At 42.0% G+C, this 13,569-nt stretch overlaps 1 protein-coding gene across 1 annotated transcript in view; it reads right to left on the minus strand.

Annotated features, from left to right (window-relative positions):
* The window catches only part of COL27A1 (collagen type XXVII alpha 1 chain), a 460,501-nt gene that overhangs the window by 320,797 nt on the left and 126,135 nt on the right, over positions 1-13,569 (minus strand). The window lies entirely within an intron of this gene.

The following is a 13,569-nucleotide window of genomic DNA, read 5'->3' on the forward strand; positions in this document are numbered from 1 at the left end:
TGTTGACAAGACACAAAGCTTCTGGGAGAATGTCCTATGAACAGATGAGACAAAAATGAAACTTTTTCGCAAGGCACATCAGCTCTATGATCACAGATGGAAAAATGAAGCATATCAAGGAAAGAACATGGTCCCTTACTGTGAAACATGGAGGAGGCTCTGCTATGTTCTGGCGCTGCTTTGCTGCACCTGACATAGGGTGTCTAGAATCTGTGCAGGGTACAATGAAATCTCAAGACCAAGACTATCAAGGGATTCCAGAGAGAAATGTGTTGCTCAGTGTCAGAAAGCTTGGTCTCAGTCACAGGTCATGGGTCTGGCAACAGGATAATGACCCAAAAAAACAGCTAAAAACACCCAAGTGTGGATAAGAGGAAAACATTGTACTATTCTGAAGTGGCCTTCTATGAGCCCTGACCTAAATCCTATTGAGCATCTTTGGAAAGAGCTGAAACATGCCATCTGGAAAAGGCAACCTTCAAACATGAGACAAATGGAGGATCAGTTTGCTCTTGAGGAGTGGGCCAAAATACCTGTCGAGAAGTGCAGAAGTCTCATTGACAGTTACAGGAATCGTTAGATTGCAGTGATTGCCTCAAAAGGTTGTGCAACAAAATATTAAGTTAAGGGTACCATCATTTCTGTCCAGGCCTATTTCATGAGTTTTATTTTTTGTTTAAATTCTGTGGAAGCATGGTTGAAAAGCAATGTCTGACTTTCATTAGTTCATTTTCATAGATTTTATATTTATTATTACTTTTGACAGATTCAAGTTATTTATGTCACCATTGTGTTTTTTTTGTCATTAAATGAGGGGTACCAACAATTTTGACCACGTGTGTACTACAGCATGGCCCCCTCGGAGGAAGAAGGCTGGGTAGCTCTCCCTGAGAGTCCATTTCTATCCCTTGCAACATGACTACAGATATTTAGCCAAACCACAGTCTTCTTCAAAATGAAAGGACAGGACACCCATATGAAAACAGATATATTGGGGTTCTTTCGCCTCGTTTTAGGTGTTCTAAAAATTCATAACTAAAAATTTACAATTGAATGATATTAAAGAGGCCTCACATAGTTGGCACTGGTTGGTCACTGTAAGGACACCCCCATCTCCAACAAGTAGCACCCGATTATCAATTCAGTCATATATTTCCAGAAGTAATAAGAGAGGAAGAGCACAATGCAGTGTTCTAAGAAAATATGCTATGATGCTGTTATTTAAAAAAAAGGCATATAAGTACGGTATTTACTAAAAAAACACAACTTTTAGAAGTGCCAGACCACATGTTCCCCAATAATTAAACCAAGTAAATTTTGGTTAACAAGCTTGCTCGGACTTGCTGAATTTCATTACATTGCATTTGATATGGATGAAAATATCTATGTTCATTATATTCTGTCTTTCTTGGTCTCCTCTGATCGGTCCTTGCTTGAGATGACCATACGCATAGAAATCATCATTCCATAGGGACTGGACATAGAGATGTGCCCACATGATTGTATGACTGACAGTTATCAGCATGGGGTGTCTATGGCTCCATTGTCAGGAACCTTAAGGACTGTAGAGTTCTCCTTATGCTTCGGTGCCCTGTCTGCTCCTGTGTAAGACCCTGCATGACCAATATTATCTTCTGCCATCTACATTATTAAAGCCGCCTGTGTGTTTTCATACCATTGGTAACTAGTTTGTAGCAGAGTTCAACTCTACTGCAATTTACCAAGGCACCTGTAACTATTAGGTAGTGAGAAACTGCAAACGCTGCTCTGTTGATGCATATGAGAGAAGATAATCCTTTGCAATATGCATCAAACAACATTTTTTAGTTTCAAATCATTGCTCTTATAGCAGCAGACAAGAAAGAAAGGAAAAGAAAGTCAACTAACCTCAGACCCTTTATATACACTTAGGTCCATATATATTTGGACAGAGACAACATTTTTCTAATTTTGGTTCTAGACATTACCACAATGAATTTTAAACAAAACAATTCAGATGCAGTTGAAGTTCAGACTTTCAGCTTTCATTTGAGGGTATCCACATTAAAATTGGATGAAGGGTTTAGGAGTTTTCAGCTCCTTAACATGTGCCACCCTGTTTTTAAAGGGACCAAAAGTAACTGGACAATTGACTCCAAGGTTATTTCATGGACAGATGTGGGCAATCCCTTCGTTATGTCATTCTCAATTAAGTAGATAAAAGGCCTGGAGTTGATTTGAGGTGTGGTGCTTGCATTTGGAAGGTTCTGCTGTGAAGGAAACATGTGGTCAAAGGAGCTCTCCATGCAGGTGAAGCAAGCCATCCTTAAGCTGCAAAAACAGAAAAACCCATCCGAGAAATTGCTACAACATTAGGAGTGGCAAAATCTACAGTTTGGTACATCCTGAGAAAGAAAGCACTGGTGAACTCATCAATGCAAAAAGACCTGGGCGCCCATGGAAGACAACAGTGGTGGATGATCGCAGAATAGTATCCATGGTGAAGAGAAACCCCTTCACAACAACCAACCAAGTGAACAACACTCTCCAGGAAGTAGGCGTATCAATATCCAAATCTACCATAAAGAGAAGACTGCATGAAAGTAAATACAGAGGGTTCACTGCACGGTGCAAGCCACTCATAAGCATCAAGAATCAAAAGGCTAGACTGGACTTTGCTAAAAAAACATCTAAAAAAGCCAGCACAGTTCTGGAAGAACATTCTTTGGACAGATGAAACCAAGATCAAACTCTACAGAATGATGGAAAGAGAAAAGTATGGCGAAGGTGTGGTACAGCTCATGATCCAAAGCATACCACATCATCTGTAAAACACGGCGGAGGCAGTGTGATGGCTTGGGCATGCATTGCTGCCAATGGCACTGGGTCACTAGTGTTTATTGATGATGTGACACACTGACAGAAGCAGCCGAATGAACTCTGAGGTATTCAGAGCCATACTGTGTGCTCAGATCCAGCCAAATGCAGCCAAACTGATTGGTCGTCGTTTCATACTACAGATGGACAATGACCCAAAACATAAAGCCAAAGCAACCCAGGAGTTTATTAAAGCAAAGAAGTGGAATATTCTTGAATGGCCAAGTCAGTCACCTGATCTCAACCCAATTGAGCATGCATTTCACTTGTTAAAGACTAAACTTCAGACAGAAAGGCCCACAAACAAACAGCAACTGAAAACCACCACAGTGAAGGCCTGGCAGAGCATCAAAAAGGAGGAAACACAGCGTCTGGTGATGCCCATGAGTTCAAGACTTCAGGCAGTCATTGCCAACAAAGGGTTTTCAACCAAGTACTAGAAATGAGCATTTTATTTACAATTATTTAATCTGTCCAATTAAATTGGTCCCTTTAAAAACAGGGTGGCACATGTTAAGGAGCTGAAACTCCTAAACCCTTCATCCAATTTTAATGTGGATACCCTCAAATGAAAGCTGAAAGTCTGAACTTCAACTGCATCTGAATTGTTTTGTTTAAAATACATTGTGGTAATGTCTAGAACCAAAATTAGAAAAATATTGTCTCTATCCAAATATATATGGACCTAACTGTACAGTGCCATCCTGCAGTATTATCACAACTTTCAGCTCCCTCCCACAGTACATCTCTCCTTTCAGACCCTCTTTATACAATGCCCCAACCTGCCGTACATGATGCTTTTCAGCACTTCTTTATACACAGCACCCATCCTGCAATATATCTTTTTTCATCCCCTCTATATGCACCACCTTCCTGCAGTATAGATCAGCTTTCATCCCCTCTATACATATCCCCATCCTGCAGTATAGCTCTCCTTTAAGCCCTTCAATACAGAGCTCCATCCTTCATAACTCTGCTTTTAACTACTCTATACACAGTCCCATCCTGCAGTATTGCTCTCCTTTCAACCCCACTATACACAGCACCATCCTGCAATATATCTCTTTCAGTCCTTCTTTATACACAGCCCAATCCTGCGGTATATCTTTCCCTTCATCCCCTCTATAAATGCCTCCATCCTGCAGTACAGCTCTGCTTTCAGCTCCATCCAGTACATCACTCCTCTTAGTTACCAGCAGACAGGCACCGCTTCTTCCAGGTATGAGATTTCCACTGTAATGACAGACATTCCAAAGCAGAATTATGCAGGCAGGAAGACAACTGAGAGAGACTGCACTGCACATGATTGGCCAGGAGATCTGGACCTACTACAGGATGGCTACAATGGCAACTGGAGGGTAAACAGGGACATCCTTTGAGGATTATATATGCAAATTAGGGTAGATTTTAAAATTAGTTTTATTGGCAAAACTAGATAACTGTGTGTGTACCTTAGTATAACCCTTTAAAATACAAAGCAAATAATAGGGTATTATAGACAAACCCTCTTCAAGTAGGTAGGGCACACTTATAACGCATCCTAGGTTAACGAAGTCCCGACCTAATCAGGTCACCATGCGACTGCAAACTTATGAAACAGCCAGAGCACACATTGCACGCTGCGGGGATTTGCTGGTTCCTGATCCAGGAATTAAGGGTATCTATGTGCTATACTTATTCCTGAACAAGCCTTGTATAGTGCCATGGCCATCCAATGGGTTTGCAGACTATTGGGCACGGCCTCACTCCATACAAGTGTATGGAAGCGAGGCCGCGCCCACTGGCCGGGAGTATGAATAACGCATACATTCCTTCCGGTCCCGGCTCAGAAACCAGCGAATCTTCACGACACAAGGAGAAGCTGAGATCCATAAGTCTACAGTCACACAGAGAGACTACAGACTTATCGATTTGGACCAGACAACCCCTTTAACCACTTCACGACCAGTGACACAGCGTATGCGTCATGAAAGTCGGTGCCATTCCGACCAATGACGCATACCCTGTGTCATGACTTCAAAGCCCCCCTGCGGGTCGGATGACCTAGGTCACGGAAAGGTCACCTGACCCGCAGATACAGGTGTTGTGAGTTCATTTTCCCCTTCACCATTGAGGTCTGATGAACTCCCTCTTCTGGAGAAGGAAGGTAGTGAGGCTAATTACAAAGCACCTGAGCAGAATGATGATGGCTGGGTGACTGGGATTGCTGACTGGATATAAGGCAGCCGACGCCCTTCTGCCTTGCGGGTGATTACTCTGAGGGATTCTTGGAGACCAGTCTGATTCCTGCTCCTCAAAAGCTAAGTTTTCTGCTCTACTTTTTGCATTTGTGTTTTGGTTTTGTTTTGCCTTGTTTTTCTGGATTTCTGCCTTTCCCTGCTGGGTGAGCTGAATTCCTTTTTGCTCTGTCTTCAGATAATACCTGAGTACTGATATAGTCTTTTTGAAGCCTAGCGTCTTCAGGGCTTTTTTCCCTATCAGTCTGTTGGCTCTTGTTTTTGAGAGGGTTTTGGCGGATTGCAGACAGCAGCTTTTCTATTCTGTCCTATTTAGTTAGCTTGGGCCCCATCATTTGCTCAGCCTATCTTTCTATCTGTGTGTTTTTTCATCTTGCTTCACCGTCATTATATGTTGGGGGCTGCCTATTGCTTTGGGGTCTGCTCTGGGGCAGTTTAGATTTCCCTTTCTGTCTTTAGGCTATGTAGTTCTCCGGCTGTGATCGAGGGGTCTAGGGCACTGTAGGAACCCCCCACGGCTACTACTAGTTGTTGTTGTTAGGTTCAGGGGTCTGCAACCCGATAGCTGCCAACTTCTCTGGTTTTCTGGACTTAGCTAGTATTTCTGTTTTTGCCTCCTACGGTGACTCATTCATAACATACAGGGGGCTTTGTACTTCACCACGGGGGGCGTGGCTTCGCCCCAACGTGGCTACGATCGCTCTGATTGGCTGTTAAAAGTGAAACAGCCAATCAGAGCGATAATAATATTTCATCAATGAAATGCTGTAGCATCGGACATGGCTGGTGAAACCAATCCAACCCCCCCACCACCGGTTAACGGGGCGATCTGCCCCCCGCCACTGAATGACAGCGGCGATGTGCCGCCGCTGTCATCATCTGCCCCCCGCCTTCCCTCCACTCCCCCCGCCTTCCGATCGCCCCCCTCCCATCCCCCGGTATTCACCGAGTGCTGCTATGGCTCCCGGTGTCCCGCGGTCCCGGACCAATGGCGCCGCCATATTGGAAAATGGCAGGCGCATGCGCAGTGCGCCCGCCTGCTGCAATTTCCTTTCATTCATTTTGATGACTGTGATAAACTCTCACAGTGATCAAAATAGAATGAAAAGTAAATAAACCCCCCATCACCCCCATAGGCAGGAACAACTAATAAAATAAAGAAATTATTTTTATTTTTCCATTAGGGTTAGGGTTGGAACGAGGGTTAGGGTTGGAAAGAGGGTTAGGTTTGGAAAGAGGGTTAGGGTTAGGATTGGAAATAAGGTTAGGGTTGGAAATAGGGTTAGGGTTAGAATTAGGGTTAGGGTTGGAATTAGGGTTAGGCTTGTGGTTAGGGTTATGGTTAGGGTTGGGATTAGGGGTGTGTTGGGGTTAGGGTTATGGTTAGGGTTGGGATTAGGGTTAGGGATGTGTTGGGGTTAGGGCTGAGGTTAGGGATGTGTTGGGGTTAGGGTCTTAGATAGAATTGAGGGGTTTCCACTATTTAGGCACATCACGGGGTCTCCAAACGCGACATGGTGCAACCATTGATTCCAGCCAATTTTGCATTCAAAAAGTCAAACGGTGCTCCTTCCAAGCCCCGACGTGTGCACAAACAGTGGTTTACCCCAACATATGGGGTATCAGCGTACTCAGGAAAAATTGCACAACAACTTTGGGGGTCTAATTTCTCCTGGTACCCTTGGGAAAATAAAAAATTGGGGGCTAAAATATTTTTGTGGAAAAAAACTTTTTTTTTATTTTCACGTCTCTGCGTTATAAACTTCTGTGACGCACTTGGGGGTTCAAAGTGCTCACCAGGCATCTACATAAGTTCCTTGGGGGGTCTGGTTTCCAAAATGGGGTCACTTGTGGGGCGTTTCTACTGTTTAGGCACATCAGGGGCTCTGCAAACGTAACGACGACCGCAGACCATTACATCAAAGTCTGCATTTCAAAACGTCACTACTTCCAATCCGAGCCCTTACGTGTGCCCAAACAATGGTTCCCCCCATATATGGGGTACCAGCGTACTCAGGACAAACTGGACAGAAAAACTTTTGGGGTCCAATTTATCCTGCTACCCTTGTGAAAAAAAAATTGCTGGCTAAAAATCATTTTTTTTGAGGAAAATTTTTTTTTTATTTTCACGGCTCTGCGTTATAAACTTCTGTGAAGCGCTTGGGGGTTCAAGGTGCTCACCACACATCCAGATAAGTTCCTTGGGGGGTCTAGTTTCCAAAATGGGGCCACTTGTGGGGGATTCCACAGTTGAGGTACATCAGGGGCTCTGCAAATGTAACATGATGCCCGCAGACCATTCCATCAAAGTCAGCATTTTATAATGTCACTACTTCCCTTCCGAGCCCCGACGTGTACACAAACAGTTTTCCCCACCCACATATGGGGTACCAGCGTACTCAGGACAAACTGGACAAAAAAACTTTTGAAAATGTGAGCCGTGAAAATAAAAAATTGCGCACTAAAAAATAATTTTTTGAGGAAAAAAAATATTTTTTATTTTCACTGCTCTGCGTTATAAACTTTTGTGAAGCACTTGGGGGTTCAAAGTGCTCACTATGCATCTAGATAAGTTCCTTAGGGGGTCTAGTTTCCAAAATGGGGTCATTTGTGGGGGAGCTCCAATGTTTAGGTACACAGGGGTTCTCCAAACACGACATGGTGTCCGCTAACGATAAGTAATTTGCATTTCAAAAAGTCAAATGGCGCTCCTTCCCTTCTGAGCCCTGCCGTGTGCCCAAACAGTGGTTCCCCCCCACATATGGGGTACCAACGTACTCAGGACAAACTGGACAACAATTTTTGTGGTCCAATTTCTCCTGTTAGCCTTGTGAAAATTAAAAATAGCGTGCTAAAAAATCATTTTTGAGGAAAAAAAAAAATGTTTTATTTTCAGTGCTGTGTTATAAACTTTTGTGAAGCACTTGGGGGTTCAGAGTACTCACTACACATCTAGATAAGTTCCATAAGGAGTTTTCAAAATGGGGTCATTTGTGGGGGAGCTCCAATGTTTAGGTGCACAGGGGTTCTCCAAACGCGACATGGTGTCCGATAACGATTGCAGCTAATTTTCCATTCAAAAAGTCAAATGGTGCTCCTTCCCTTCCGGACCCTGCCGTATGCCCAAACAGTGGTTTATGACCACATATGAGGTATCGGTGTACTCAGGAAAAATTGCCCAACAAATTTTAGGATCCATTTTTTTACTTTTGCCCATGTGAAAATGAAAAAACTGAGGCTAAAAAATTTTTTTGTCAAAAAACGTACTTTTTTTTTTTACAGATCAATTATGTGAAGCATCTGGGGGTTCAAAGTGATCATTATGCATCTAGATAAGTTCCTTGGGGGGTCTAGTTTCCAAAATGGGGTCACTTGTGGGGGAGCTCCAATGTTTAGGCACACAGGGGCTCTCCAAACGCGACATGGCAACCGCTAAATATTCCAGTATATTTTCCATTCAAAAAGTCAAATGGCGCTCCTTCCCTTCTGAGCCCTGCTGTGCGCCCAAACAGTGGTTTATGACCACATATGAGGTATCGGTGTACTCAGGAGAAATTGTCCAACAAATTTTAGGATCCATTTTATCCTGCTGCCCATGTGAAAATGAAAAAAATTGATGCTAAAAGAACATTTTTGTTGGAAAAATTAAAATGTCCATTTTTTCTTTCCACGTTGCTTTAGTTCCTGTGAAACACCTGAAGGATTAATAATCTTCTTGAATGTAGTTTTGAGTAGCTTGAGGGGTGCAGTTTTTAGAATGGTGTCACTTTTGGGTATTTTCTGCCATATTGACCCCTCAAAGTGACTTCAAATGTGAGGTGGTCCCTAAAAAAAATGTTTTTTTGTAAATTTTGTTGTAAAAATGAGAAATCGCTGGTCAACTTTTAACCCTTATAACTTCCTAACAAAAAAATATTTTGTTTCCAAAATTGTGCTGATGTAAAGTAGACATGTGGGAAATGTTATTTAGTAACTATTTTGTGTCACACAACTCTCTGGTTTAACAGAATAAAAATTCAAAATTTGAAAATTGCAAAATTTTCTAAATTTTGCCAAATTTCTGATTTTTTCCCAAATAAACGCAAAAATTATCGACCTATGTTTACCACCAACATGAAGCCCAATATGTCACGAAAAAACAATCTCAGAATCGCTAGGATCCGTTGAAGCGTTCCTGAATTATCTCATAAAGGGACACTGGTCAGAATTGCAAAAAATGGCCTGGTCATTAAGGTCAAAATAGGGTTGGTCATGAAGGGGTTAAGAGTTCACTGAATAGAATGGAGCAAAAGTTTGACTTGCTCTCAATGTTATAGTCTCCTCTCAAACTCTTATCTTGGTAAAAATATAAAAAACCTCCAAATGTATAGAGAGCTGAGGAGCAACATATGTCATAAAATCCAGCCACGTGTTATACAGAACATCAGTGGAAATTACTAGGAAAAAAACAAACGCAACATTTTCCATTTAATCCCAACTGTTGGGGATCATAAGCCTTTCCTGATGATAAATATATTGCTTGCAGACCTCAAATCACTAACGCCAGGTTTTAGGTTTCTTGGATAGCAATATTCGTAGTAATATGGAATAAATAAAAGGTTTCATTTAACTACAGGGCTCGAAGGATGTTAAGTGACGCCCCAAAATGTCTTCTAGTCTATCTAGTGTCCTAACACCCAGTGAAGTTATAATATACTGCATATATGGAAACAGGTTTTGTTAAGTACCATCAGTTTCTAGCTGTCTTTTTTGCTGGTTGTGACTTCTGGTGATTTATTTGTGTAGTCTGGTATTAATTTTTCTGATGTCTGAAAACCTTGTTAAACAATAAGGAGCAATGCGGAGGCCAAAAAACCTCCATGGACCAGATATAAACATCAAGGCCAATTATTAATAGGAACACGGCCCAAGTTATTTTATATTTATGTTGCACTAGCTGAAGAGCCCTGGTTGTCCAGGCATAGTAACTAATTGTGGCTAGTTATAACAAATTATGATTATATTGCCCATAAATTGTCTCTGTATGTCTTCTCCTCCTGTAAATAGTGTATAACTGTGAGTCATGTCCTCCTGTATACAGTATATACCTGTATGTCATCTCCTCTGTATACTGTATATATCTGTATGTCATCTCCCCTGTATATAGTATATACCTGTATGTCATCTCTCCTGTATTCAGTATATACCTGTATGTCGTCCCCCCTGTATACAGTATATACCTGTATGTCGTCTCCCCTGTATACAGTATATAATCTGTGTTTGAAGTTTTAAGTTAATGAGATGCTTCATACCAGACAAAGAAGTTCCTGATTCTGGGCTCCCCCTGCAGTCTGTGTTAGAGGGTGGTCTGTGTCGGCACGGTAATAAATTGTGCTATTTCCAGCTTTACAGAAGGACAATAACACCATAGAAATGATAAGACTAATAGGCCTCAGTTACCACAACTGTCTACAAGGAAAACTGTTGCTCATAGCAATCAATCACAGCCCAGCTTTCATCTTTTAAACAGCTCTGGTGAAATGAAAGATGCTTAGTGATTGGTTGCTATGGGCAACACAGGCAGTGTAACCTGTTGTGGTCAAGAAGATGTGCCTATGAAATATATATATATTAAATATATATATATATATATATATATATATATTTATTAGATTAGATCGTGTATATATATATATATATATATATATATATATATATATATATATATATATATATATATATATACACACATACATATACACACACACATACACACACATATAGTACCAACCTAAAGTTTGGACACACCTTCTCATTCAAAGAGTTTTCTTTATTTTCATGACTATGAAAATTGTAGATTCACTCTGAAGGTATCAAAACTATGAATTAACAAATGTTGAATTATATAATTAACATAAAAGTGTGAAACAACTGAAAATATGTCTTATATTCTAGGTTCTTCAAAGCAGCCACCTTTTGCTTTGATCACTGCTTTGCACACTCTTGGCATTCTCTTGATGAGCTTCAAGAGGTAGTCACCGTAAATGGTCTTCCAACAGTCTTGAAGAAGTTCCCAGAGATGCGTAGCACCCCATCACTCTCTTTCTTGGTCAAATAGCCCTTACACAGCCTGGAGGCTTGTTTGGGGTCATTGTCCTGTTGAAAAATAAATGATGGTCCAACTAAACACAAACCGGATGGAATAGCATGCCGCTGCAAGATGCTGTGGTAGCCATGCTGGTTCAGTATGCCTTCAATTTTGAATAAATCCCCAACAGTGTCACCAGCAAAGCACCCCCACACCATCACACCTCCTCCTCCATGCGTCACGGTGGCAACCAGGCATGTAGAGTCCATCCATTCACCTTTTCTGCTTCGCACAAAGACACGATGGTTGGAACCAAAGATCTCAAATTTGGACTCATCAGACCAAAGCACAGATTTCCACTGGTTTAATGTCCATTCCTTGTGTTCTTTAGCCCAAACAAGTCTCTTCTGCTTGTTGCCTGTCCTTAGCAGTGGTTTCCTAGCAGCTATTTTACCATGAAGGCCTGCTGCACAAAGTCTCCTCTTAACAGTTGTTGTAGAGATGTGTCTGCTGCTAGAACTCTGTGTGGCATTGACCTGGTCTCTAATCTGAGTTGCTGTTAACCTGCGATTTCTGAGATTGGTGACTCGGATGAACTTATCCTCTGCAGCAGAGGTGACTCTTGGTCTTCCTTTCCTGGGCCGATCCTCATGTGAGCCAGTTTCTTTGTAGTGCTTGATGGTTTTTGCCACTGCACTTGGGGACACTTTCAAAGTTTTCCCAATTTTTCGGACTGACTGACCTTCATTTCTTAAAGTAATGATGGCCACTCGTTTTTCTTTACTTAGCTGATTTTTCTTGCCATAATACAAATTCTAACAGTCTATTCAGTAGAACTATCAGCTGTGTATCCACCAGACTTCGGCACAACACAACTGATGGTCCCAACCCCATTTATAAGGCAAGAAATCCCACTTATTAAACCTGACAGGGCACACCTGTGAAGTGAAAACCATTTCCGGTGACTACCTCTTGAAGCTCATCAAGAGAATGCCAAGAGTGTGCAAAACAGTAATCAAAGCAAAAGGTGGCTACTTTGAAGAACCTAGAATATAAGACATACAGTATTTTCAGTTGTTTCACACTTTTTTGTTAATTATATAATTCCACATGTGTTAGGGCCCCGTCACACATAGCGACGCACCAGCGATCCCGACAATGATATGACCTTGTCAGAATCGCTGGTGTGTTGCTACATGATCGCTGGTGAGCTGCCAAACAGGCAGCTTCACCAGCGATCAGCACCAGCGACAGGAGGGTAACAAGCGACGCACGTCGCTTAGTTAACCACCGTGTACCTTAATTACCAGTGCGCTGGTGCAGAAGCTGGTAGCCAAGGTACACATCGGGTTTCTAAGCAGCGCGCGGCACTTAGAAACCTGATGTGTACCTTGGTTACCAGCTCCCTGCACCAGCGCGCTGGTAACTAAGGTACACATCGGGTTTCTAAGCGCTGCGCGCTACTTAGAAACCCGACGTTTACCTTAGTTACCAGCGCGCTGATCTCCCGCCTGTCATACGCAGCAATGCGTGCTGGCCAGCGGGAGACCAGCGATCAAAAAAATGTCCTGGCCATTCCAGGACAATGAGCGATAACCGGCAGGGGGGCCGGACGCTGGTCAGTGTCACACGCAGCGATCTCGCTGGTGAGATCGCTGTTGCGTCACAAAACTTGTGACTTACTAGCTATGTGTGACAGGGGCTTTAATTCATAGTTTTGATGCCTTCAGAGTGAATCTACAATTTTCATAGTCATGAAAATAAAGAAAACTCTTTTGGTCTGCACTGTATATATATTAGATTTGATATGTATTATACGGGGCTTTGTGTGTGGAGTGAGTGTGGCTATGTGGAGTGGGCATGGCTTGACACACACACACACACACACACACACACACACTATATATATACATACAGTTGTGGCCAAAAGTATTGACACCCCTGCAATTTTGTCAGCTAATACTCAGTTTCTTCCTGAAAATTATTGCAAACACAAATTCTGTATTATTATCTTCATTTAATTTGTCTTAAATGAAAAACACAAAAAGAATTGTCCTAAAGCGAAATTGGATATAATTCCACACCAAACATAAAAAAAGAGGGTGGACAAAAGTATTGGCACTGTTCGAAAAATCATGTGATGCTTCTCTAATTTGTGTAATTAACAGCACCTGTAACTTACCTGTGGCACCTAACAGGTGTTGGCAATAACTAAATCACACTTGCAGCCAGTTAACATGGATTAAAGTTGACTCAACCTCTGTCCTGTGTCCTTGTGTGTACCACATTGAGCATGGAGAAAAGAAAGAAGACCAAAAAACTGTCTGAGGACTTGAGAAACCAAATTGTGAGGAAGCATGAGCAATCTCAAGGCTACAAGTCCATCTCCAAAGACCTGAATGTTCCTGT

This window comes from Dendrobates tinctorius, unplaced genomic scaffold, assembly GCF_039654945.1.
Source record: "Dendrobates tinctorius isolate UK_male_01 unplaced genomic scaffold, ASM3965494v1 ptg000120l, whole genome shotgun sequence".
Taxonomy (NCBI): Eukaryota; Metazoa; Chordata; class Amphibia; order Anura; family Dendrobatidae; genus Dendrobates; species Dendrobates tinctorius.